The 9,942-nt window shown below is 39.0% G+C and overlaps 1 long non-coding RNA gene across 1 annotated transcript; it reads left to right on the forward strand.

Moving 5' to 3' along the window:
- The first annotated feature begins 1,833 nt into the window (after window positions 1-1,833).
- On the forward strand, window positions 1,834-6,592 carry LOC142062628 (uncharacterized). Its single transcript, XR_012662517.1, has 3 exons — window positions 1,834-2,139; window positions 3,026-3,127; window positions 5,470-6,592. It is a non-coding gene; the product is annotated as an uncharacterized LOC142062628 (long non-coding RNA).
- The last annotated feature ends 3,350 nt before the right edge of the window (window positions 6,593-9,942 follow it).

Here is a 9,942-nt window from a genome sequence, read left to right on the forward strand (position 1 = left end):
CTTGCGAAGTAAAGGCAGGAACAAATGGCTTCTTAAAACATTTTCTGCAAGGAAAAATATATTGAAATGACACACTCCTGAGTGTAATTGAAACTTGAGGTTCTGCACGATTAACTCGACATTAAAAGTCCATCTCTGGAATAGAAATAGTGAAATAGTCACCTGTAAGATGAACTTGCAGGCATGGTTTGTTTCACTGATGGACAAAAAAAGGATGATTAGATAGTTTTCCATTAAAAAAATGGTTTGGGGTTTCTTAACTAATTTGTTTTTGCAGGACAAGGAGTCTGTAGTGGGTATTACTGTCTTGATGCTTTGAAGAACACTTTTTTTCATGTTCCCACAGAAAATCATTTGAAGGACAAAAAAACCTCTTCGCCTTTTTTATATAACAAATGGCTATGGCCTAAACCAATAAGAAAGCTTGAAATAAGTGCCTCTAATGTGACCGCTGAGACATTTCAGACTTAATTACATCTGAAGCAGGTTTAACCACCCATTTCTCTCCAGTTTCACACAAACAATAATTGCCCCTATAGCCGCACTGCAACATTGTAGAATTAACCACATCCTCAAGGAGCTGGAAGAGAAAAAAGGCAAACAAAACAGACTCCAGAGTATCTGTCCAGGCAGAACAGGCTCATTGATGAGTCCAGCAGGTCTCCCTTCTGCAGTAAGAATTAGAACCATTCCACTGAAGCAAGCATCGCTCTGTACCAAATGCCTAAAACAGGTAATGCTCTTTCTCACTTGGCTTTCTGCTTTAGCTCTTGTTGACTTACATGAAGTGAGAGATACAAAGAGAACATTCCTGAGTCTGTACGTACACATGTCCTTATGATCATCCTTATTAGTCTACTTCTTAAAAAATCCCAGTATTTTTACTTTAATATGCTGTGCAGATTTCACTGCAAGCTGTAATCTTGTACACCAAATGATACACTACCCCGAAGTAAAAAAAAGTTAGTGCACTAATATAAACACAAATAAATAGCCTCTATTAATAAAAATGTTGAGATTAATGTCCCTATGTAAATCTTACACCTGGATCTTACATTACAGGCCAGCAAGCATATTTGGAAGCTGGAATGTGGTTCTGCAGTTCTAGTATGGCTGGACCACTATAAATATGCTCCTCTGTGACAGGTAACAAACCCTCAGTGAATGAAAGAGGTTGCAAAATACTTTTTAGACACTTAGGTCCTGTAAATGAAAGAGACAGCAATACTTACCTACTTAGGTAGCAGCAGGGCTATACACAAGCTTATCTGTTAACCACAGCTAGGATACTCTGCCGAGTCAAAGCCTAAGACATAGCAGTTAAGTCCAGGAGTTTCCTGGCATAGTAGATAGTACAATTCAGGATGCCTCTGCCTCGCTGCAGTGCTGCTCAGCACTATGATACTCCTGCACAGGGAGATCATCCCCTCGTTTTGCAAACCATCTCCAGGGCATGCTGTTCAGAGTGCACAGCTCCCAAGCCCTTCCCACTACTGCATGCTCCAGACTGACTCTGGAAGCAGCATGGAGCAGCAAGTTTTGTTTGCTCCAAGACTGCAAAGTTCATTGAGGGTTACATACTTATTTTATGCCTTGTACATACAGGGTTTGTTTTTCTATCTTGGCTCAAGCAGGTTGAATTACAGATTCCTACTTTACCCTGTTTCTTCACTACATGCGTTAATATAAAGAACAGGGTTTCACACTGCACCTTAGGCTGAGGATCCATCCTCCCAGGTCTCCTGGAATGGACGAGGAAAGCTAACAAAACCAGGTGCAGCTCCTCCTTCTTGCTTGCCAGGTTAGAGTCGCTAGACATCTTCTTGATTCACTATACAGAAGTGATTGTTGGATCTGCCACCTAAAAATAAAACGTCTTACAGGAACATGCTGCTGTGCAGATAGATCTGGAATTGCTCCAAAACAATCCCTCCACACTGTGAGCCAAATGCACCTGAAAGGCTGGTGCTCTCTCACAGTCAAAGGAGTGTCTGAGCGAAGAGGTACAAGTTTACTTCTCTGGGTGGACTGAAGCCGGATACAGCCACCGAACTAAATCCCAGTGCAAGCACACAAGTGTATCTTTACAAAGGCCCAGCTCAGAGCTTGCGGAAGTACATCCCAGCTTTCTGGTTTCAGGTGAGGTGAATTATGTTTTTCATTTTTCTTTCTTATACTGAAACAAAACCAACGAAACAAAAAAATTTAAAATTACAACAGTAAACTAGTAACTGGCCTAGAACTCAAGCCTGAGCTGTATCTCAAAATGTCACTGGTAGTGTTTTTTGGTGTTTGTACTGCAATGTCTGAAAATTGCCCATCTGCAGAACTAACTATACTTTAATTCTCAGAGTTGAGAAATACTGTGGTTTTCTTTCCTATTGTTTTCCTAATCTAGAAGCAATTAGGAGACATGACATCTCCTTGTGTAAAACAGAACAACAAGAGCTAACAATGACATGTCCCTAGCCAGAACTAAATCTGTCTGTCTGCCTGCCTTTCCCCGTTGACATGGCTCTCTTCAGAGGAAAAGCGTATCCTACTGAAATCTGAAAGACACCTTGTTCCTCTGGTACGGTTGGACAGAAGAACTAACTTCTTGTGAGACTTCTAGGAGAGTAATTTTGGCTAAGGAAGGCTTGCATCAAAGTTGCTTAATACACTTGGAATGAAATACTGTCTCATTAAAAAACTTAAAATATCCATTTTCTCCATCAAAAAGCTTGAAATCATAGATTTTGTTCATCTAGGGTCCCCTAAAATGTTTTGGTTTAGATACTTCATATGTGACCAAACTGTGAGTCACTTTTGAAACTCACCTATAGCCCTCTTCAGGCACAGCACTGTTCCCTGCGTGTAACACTGCATGACATGAAATACATAGTCTGCACAGGAGAGACATAAATAATCATAAAGGTATGAAGACTTCTCAGCTGCTATTCCCATGAGGCTCTGCAGAAGTGTAGTTGGACTGATTAGGGATCACCAATTTGTGTCAACATTAATATTTTCCTAAACTTCTCAGATTACAAAGGAGATGGGAAACTGCTCTTCGATCAGCTCTTGCTGGCAGCTGAGGCAGCATTCCAGACGATCCTCATCCAGACTGGCTGAACAATCATTCTGGGTTTGTCCTATTACTTTTCTTAAAACATCTATTTACTCATCATAATATGGAAAAGTTTCCTCATACATACTAGGAAAAAAAAGTTGTCTAGAAGATGTATTTTAACATCAGATATTACACGTAATCTCTCTTACAACTGGAAATACAAAGCAGTGATCAGTAAAGGCCGTTGCTTTGGGTTCAGTTCTTGAGTCATCCACAGATTTTACGTACAATTTCGAGCAATCAGCCTGTGATATGCTTTCCTCATCTTTAATACAGAAATGATGCCACTACCTTACACTCAAGTCACATACCCTGTCCTACATACAAGTCATCACTGCAGCCTGTAAAGTTTTTGTAACAGGGTTTGAATCTTACTTAATGCCTGTACAGCACCTAGTACAACACAATTTCCGTTTCAGTGCGATCAGGGACATCTGTGCAATACAGCGGTGGAGAATGAGAAGTTCTTGAATCAGCTTCTGGTCATCCAGTTCAGAGTCATATGTAATTAAGAAAGAATACGGCATTAAGTATTTCACATTAATAAAGTTAGTCATGGGACTATCCAGAAATCTGAGCCTCCAGAATGAATGGTACATTATGAACCAGGGAGCTAAGGAAATCCTACCAACAGGCAGGGGTACATTCTAACACCAGGCTATGGTGACTCCTGCGTTTGTTTTCTTGAAAATACTGAAAATAAACAGACTAGTTTCCCTCAGATACATTCACTTCATTCACTCAGAACAATGTTTAAATTATTGTTCTAAGAGATACATAATGAGTGAGTCTTGGTTAAGACTCATTGCTAATAGTGCCTTATAGGACCTGGACAGCTGGCCACTTCTGGTTCTTCATTCTGGAATACCTAAAAAAGTTTTACAAGGAATTCTCTATTTCTTTCTGTATACAGTCTTTCTATTCCCATTCCAGTTGTTCTCAGATGCTTCCTGAAAAATCTTTTTCTAAAAGACAAGGCTCCACATGGAAGAAAACTGTACAGAAACTAAGCTTTCTCTGGTCTTTGACAGAAACTGTGTGCAACAGACTGATCAAGTGGGATTGTTCAGAGTTATTCTGATGAATACTTATATATATTGTATTTGACCTTTGTTTTGGGTCCTTATGCTCATGGATGCCATATTTTTCAGTACTTTACTGATCAAGGTCAAGCAGTTAAAGATTTTGTGACGCTCACCAACACTTAAAACTTTCCTCCTTTGCCCTGTTAGAGGAAGTTTGCCACAGTTCCAACTCGGAGACAGCAAAAGGGAATGTCCAAGAACGACTCACCTACACCAACCCTTCCACATGACTAAAAATATATTTCCCATCAGTTTCAGCTAAGACATCTGACTGCTACTGAAGCAGATGAAGAGTGTTCAAATCTTCCTTTCTAGTGACTCTGGTTTTGTACTGTAATGTTGTAAACTCTGCCATTTTTTGAAAAATTTTTTTTTTTTCAAAATAATTGTGCAACTAATACCTGAGGCTTTTGCAGAGATGGCCTGTATATGCTACTGCTATGGCTGAATTTAAGGCAAACTTTTCACAGTTTTCTTGCTGTTCTTATGAATTTTTCCTTCTTAAGTTTCATATTTGATTTAACCTATATACAGACTCTTAAAGAAGTTTCAACATTAAGACTGACTCACACATTCAGTTTGACTTCTTAGAGGCTAAATAATTTCCTTACTATCATTAGTATAAAGCAGAAAGGTTGAAAAAGATTCTAGAAATAGATTTTTTTTCTTTTACTTTTTTTTTTTTAAATTAAAAAGCCAGGCTTATTTTCAAACATCAAAACTCTTACCATGAAACTAATCAGACTGGACAATAGTTAACCATTGCAAATGATGACCAAAACTTAAACAATCCTACAAGCTAGGAGGAAGACATTTTTTCTTAACATTTGGAAGTTGTTCAGATGACTAAGAGTTATGGTGCAAATGAAAAAAACAAAAGTTTTTTTGTGGTGACTTTCAAAGTTACAGGTACTTACCAGGAACTACATTACCTAGTGCAAGCAATAAGACTGGAATGATAATATTAACAATGTGCTTTTATGACAAGGACTTAAAAGGATTAATGCTTAACATCAACATCAAAGCACTTCACAAACATGAACTCAGCTTCACAAGTACACCATTAATTGTTTGATATAAATATTTGAAAAGGGTGCACTAAGGAACAGAGAGGCTGACAACCTGTCCAAAGTCCTATTAAGCTAAAGCAAAGGTGAAGCCAGCTGATGCCAGGGTAACGCACACTGTGCACAGAATGTGAACTGATCTAAATGCAGCTGTAGAAAAGTCAGGTCTGACTTCCTCTCATAACAGGTCTGATTTTCTTTTCAGATTCAAAATAAAAACAAAGGAAGCTTAGGTCCAAGACTCTGGTTCAGAGATCTGTGGTTTTAAAAAATTTGATGTTTCCCTCTGCTACAAAACATCTAATACGAAGATCTGCTCAGAAATTCACAAAGAAGCTTGCAAGATCTATTTTAACTGAAATTTAGCTGAGCCAAGCAAGACTATTTCCCTCCAAAGCACTTTGGCAGCTATGCAAGAATTACAAGTTATCTAGAAGACAGTGGTCATAGGAAAGCCTTGAAGCTGATAAAGTGTGATAAGCAAATTCAAGTGAACTGCACGATGGAGAAGCAAAGCCGCTCACATCTTGCTCCCAAGAACTTTGGAATTACGTTACACCCTTCGCATATCAGCAACAGAGTTTGCATAGGATAATATGCATGTGGTGTAGAAAGAGTATGACAAATGCAAGTGTGGCTGCGGACAGTTAAACCTGATGTTCTTACAGATGACATGGTTTTTATAGTATTAGTTAAGTAACTGATATCCTGAGTAGAGGTCAAGATTATATATAAAATGCTATATACTGATGTTTCTTTTCTCTTGGACTGTCCTGTCAAATTAGATGATATTTCTGTTCTTTATATGACTTAGAAGTCTTCTCTCCAAAAGCTTCAAAAGCTCCATGGGCCCTGATGGGATGCACCCATGAGTGCCTAAGGTGTTGTAATTCTTACCAACGGTTACTATTTCCACTGCCATTGGGTGGGCTGGCTGGGAACTGATATGTTGGCTAACAAGCAGCAGGTGAATCTCACATTCGAAGACAGCCCCTCTATAACACATTAATCTCATTTAACTTTAGAATATCAGACAGAAATCCCAAGATGTGCATAGGAAGTATTCCCAGATTGTAACCTATCCCAAAGTGTATTCATATAGATTAACAGCTGTATCAAATAGGGTAACAAATACTGGAAACACAGGCTAGATGATTACTGGCTGGCTAGATTTTTTTATTTATGGTGTTTTGTTTTTGTTATTTTTATTTTATTCCATCTCCACATGGATGCCGATAGATAAAAGTAAATTAAATTAAAATCTAATTACAGTCTTAACTTGGAAATCCTCCCCTGAATGGGGCATTAAAGTTTATTTTAAACCATGCATGATTGTTTCGATGCTTTGTAAACTCTTACAAGGACAAGAGAGATCAAGCTGCAGACGGCTTCAGCAGTGACCAGATGCAGCGGGTCCTATCAGACCACACAATCACAGCAGACCTGTACAGTAACCTAAAACTCTCATACTCCATTCAACTCAAAACTAGACATTTCTGTAAGCAGCATTCTCTACTCTTTTTTGGAGAATAACTCTACTAGTTTTCTGAAGTAATTTATATCACAAACTACTTAAGGCTCCCCAGCACCGTTCCCTGTAAACACATGGGCAGGTTAGAGAAGGAACTGCTTCTTTATCTGATCCTAAGCCTCCCCCCTTAGGGTTAGAAAACCAGCAGTCTCACCAAATCTGAAACATTCCAGTGGCAGTCCAGCACAATTTTGAATCTACTTTGTAGCCTTTTTTCTTCATATTTTTGTTCTTACTCATTGCCAACCTCCCCTCACCAGATGTGCTACAACAACCACTGTGCGATTTCTCCTGCCCCACGATGGATGCAGACCTAAAAGACAGTTAACCTGCTCCACTGAACAGCATGCCAGTCAAGGCGCACCTGAACAATATAGTTACCTGTATTTGTGATGCTGCACACTCAGCCCCCAGAAAAAAAAAAGGATAAAGATCTTAAATAGAAACCAGTAACAAAAGAAAATGCCAAACCATTTCGCACACTGAATCAACAGTGAGTCACAACACTCCCAGACTTTGACTAACAGACCAGAGAATGAAGCAACATTGCAAAGAAAAAAAAAATCCTCTATTTAGCGTGGCCAATAAAAGTTATGCAAAGAAATAAGCATGGGAAACAGTGGCTTTTTCGTACAAAGATCAACTGCTCAACTGCACTGGTAATTTCTTGATTTTTTTTTGGGGGGGTCTGGTTTGGTGTTTTTTTTTTTTTAAATTACCCAGCAAAAAAACCTCTTATACATCATAAAAGCAGAGGGTAAATTTACTCATCACTGGATATTTCCAAACACTGTTGAAGGTCTCACCTTAACCATGATTTCCCAATTAGTACTTTCAAATTAGGATATATTCCTTCCCACCTCCCGTTTGTGACAGAACTATTAGGTATTTGTTCACATTTAGTCACCCAAAATTGAATTTCTACCTTCAGAATATTATCCTAAAGCAAAACTATGCAAACCCAATCCATTTACTAGGGCCCAGAATTTGTAGGAAAATTTTGCAAAGCCATTTTCAGGTATCTAAAAAACCTCACCACCTCTTGCAGATTATTTTTTTTTATTATTAGCTTCTTGTCATATTTTCTCTTTTTTAGTAGTTTCTCTGTAGTTTAAACAAGCTGAGAAAGGCCTAAAATTTTCCTATAAATTAACTCAGAGAATGAAGTGTTTTGGTAGAAAAAGAATATGAAAAATCAGCTCTTCTGAACTACATGGTTTAATATAACAGAAAGTCCCTATTATGCTTTATGTGAGAAATGTTTTAAATATCAGAGGATCAAGACTCTGCTCTTCTCAATTTCACCTGTCTACATGAAAGGATTCCCATCTTGCTGTGATTCTTCCAAAGCCTTAATCAAAACAAAACAAAAAAAACAACCCCACAACAATCAAGCTTCCTTTCCACATCCTAAAAAGAATTACATAAAAGCAGAGAGGAGAAGGGCAATTAGAAGTTTAAGTAACTCCCTTTAAGAAACTAGAAAGGACTTCTAGTTTCTTAACTTCTGAACTGGTTTCCTTAAAGTCTAGGAGACTAGACAAGAGAAGCTGACAGAGAGTTTTCTATTATTTCCGCTTTGACCATTCTGAAGAGACTGTCCTTCCACCTTCTGATTGTAAGAAATTTTAGGAAGGACAGTTGTTGAAACTGAAACACTGAACGCCAGCCACCAGAAAACCCCCAGTGAATACACCCACTGTTGCATACTCAAAAAGCAGGCCTTATCTCCATAATTCACTGGTCCTACCTGCTACTCAAACAGCTTGTCCTAAGCATGCCATCTCCCTGCTGAGGAACCCACCTCCAAAGCTCACTGTTTGGTACATGCTACTGAGTAGAATTTCCTGTGCACGTTATTACTCATCTCACCCTGATGTGTGACAAAAATTGCAACAGGAACTCTGCTTTACCAAGTGTGTAAAATCTGTTGCAATGAAAAAGTAATACACAGTTGCATCCTTCCTACACCTAACGTAAGACAAGATGCCAAACAGAGTCAAAGGATCGCTAACAGGATATGTAGTCTTGCCAACTCTTGTGATTTTATTAAGTCTTCTAATTATGAAGAGGTTCTTAGAATCCTAATATTGCAACAGTATTACATGAGAACCTAATCTCTTACTGAATAAAAACATTTCTAGCCTTTGTGACAGGTCAGAAAAACAAGGATCCAGAAACACCAAACCAAAAATTGAAATCTTCACACAAAAGAGCATCTGTACAAAGGACTCTACAATCTCTGAGTGAATTCATGCTGCTGTGAGGGATATCCTCACTGATCAGACACTGCGGAATCATCCTTTCCACCTCCCTCAACCTGAACTGGGACATCAAGAGCCCTGGTGGGTGCAGGGTGAGGGGGGAGCAAAATGCTGCATTTGGTGGCAAGGCATACTCACCTGCAAACAACTTCTGTCACTAAACTATCAACATTTGACAGAAGTATCTGTCATCATCCACTAAGATGCCCTTGGCTTCTTTCTCCCCCTTCTCAGCAATATGTACTTTCAAAGACCATATATACTACCCTTAATAGTATATTAACAATATTACAGTACTAATTAGTAGTCTATCAGGATGCATCAGAGGAGTAAGCATGTGGAATAAACGTGAGTACAGTTATTTCAGTTCACAGGTGACAGCCAGGTGTGAGCCTGATTGTTATTGCAGAGTCTATGAGCTTCTTCACTGCTTTTGTCTAAGAAAGGACAGATACAAGCAATTTCCCCTCAATGTTAGATGCTGAACAGTGTTTTTACTGTTATTCAGGACAGAAGTGTGCGCACACATCATTACAACCAGGTTCTCTTAGGAAGAGAGAGACTACTTTTGTCCTTTGTAGGCCCTGCCTTCCTCTGCTGACTTGAAATTCTTTTCTCTAAGACGTTATGGTGGTTTTGCCTCTCTCTCCCTTCAGAAACTCCCTTTTGTATTTCTGGTAGCTCTAGCTGTTGAGGGAGAGCAAGCTCTGACTATCTCTGTAGTGGCGATAGAGTCTGACTAGCTGCCTTCCTCGACCCACTTGTCCACCAACATGCAATTTCAAACAGCAGCTGCAAATAAAGAGCAAGTTAGCATAACTGTGTCCTGAACTTTTCCATAACCCCCAGTTTGGTAGTACCACCAGATCAGCATGACACTTCC

This window comes from Phalacrocorax aristotelis, chromosome 10 (genome assembly GCF_949628215.1).
Source record: "Phalacrocorax aristotelis chromosome 10, bGulAri2.1, whole genome shotgun sequence".
NCBI lineage: Eukaryota > Metazoa > Chordata > Aves > Suliformes > Phalacrocoracidae > Phalacrocorax > Phalacrocorax aristotelis.